This window comes from Acyrthosiphon pisum, chromosome A3 (assembly GCF_005508785.2).
Source record: "Acyrthosiphon pisum isolate AL4f chromosome A3, pea_aphid_22Mar2018_4r6ur, whole genome shotgun sequence".
Classification (NCBI taxonomy): Eukaryota; Metazoa; Arthropoda; class Insecta; order Hemiptera; family Aphididae; genus Acyrthosiphon; species Acyrthosiphon pisum.
Genome location: NC_042496.1, coordinates 19,949,703 through 19,951,201, shown reverse-complemented (window position 1 = coordinate 19,951,201; position 1,499 = coordinate 19,949,703).

Sequence of the window (1,499 nt, the reverse complement as noted above, 5' to 3'; positions counted from 1 at the left end):
CTCAACATAAACATAGACGGGGGCCCACAGGGAAAATCCCTTTTTCCCTATGGGCCTATCCACCCCTGCATATGAATGATAATGCATTAAGACATATTTATCACCGACACCGGCAACTATTGAATACAATTATTATTAAAGTGAGAACTTTATTGCGCGCGCTTGGTTGGGGACCTATTTCGTTGAACGTCCGTCCGTCCGAAGAGATATATTATTTAATTTTGATTTTAATAAATGCATTTTATTTTTTGTGTTATTTCATGTTGCCATTACGTTATTTCATTCATTTAGACTTAGGAGGCCTAGGGAAAACAAGAAATTTGTTTACCCGGTCATAACTCAGCGGCTATTTGACTTAGGTACCCCAAACCAAGGGGGATCTCATTCTTTAAGTCTACAAACCATTTTAAACTATTTTGGAACTAAGCCCTCATGATTCTGAGCAAAGCTTCAGGTATAAAAATAATAATCGGTAGGTACCGATACGACAACATTTTTTTTTCATATTGATTGTTATGTTTTTGGAACCTTGTAAAAATTATGACACGTGGACATTGGTTAAATATTATATATAGTATATTTAAATATATAAAATATAATTCATTCAAAATATTTAATGTTATCATTTAAATAATTGTTATCGGTACAAATTGTATTTATTATTTTATATCTGGAGTTTTTTTATATAATATTATATTGTATTTACCTAGTTTTATACTGGCTCTACGTCCTACTGATTTTAGTGCAAATTCTATGTAATTTTTACATTTTACACCATTTTGTGCTTTGGCGCTTTTTTTTTCCTTGTGGTATTGCCACTTGGGGTTGAACAATATTTTCACTTTTCCGTATACAGTATACTTATCCCCACACGGCCACACCACGTCCTTTGGCGCTATGTCATATAGCCATATTGTGGACTTATAAGTTAACAAGAACCTAATAACCGTTGATATGTATATGTTAATTTACCGTAGATGCGTCCGTGGTGTTATCATATTTTGGCAGCACTCATAACAAATTTTCAAAACCCGATACTTGGGACCAAACAAATTAATTTAAAATCTGATGAGTGTAAAAAAAATGACAAGCTTCAACGCATCATTTCGAAGATAAAAAGTAGTCAAGAAACTGGCACAATATTTTAAACCGTTAAAAATACTTTAAGTGTTATTGTTGAATACAACTGACAACAATTAAAAAATAGTGTTAAGATTGTGCATAGAAAATTATAATTCAAGTATAATACCTAGTGAAATGTTCCATGTTTTAAATAATAATAAAATAATAATAAAAAAAGGCGGGTAAGTCGTGGATGTCGCTCTGCTGTACAGTAGGTTACAAGTGGGTTACTGTAATGGATGGAATTAAATTTGAATCCAATGATATTATATCATTGTATACGAAAAACGATTCTGAACGGAGATGATTTGTCAGTCTAGGATATATTATTTTTAAAGAAAAACTTATGGAGAACCTTGTACCAAATTTTAAAAACT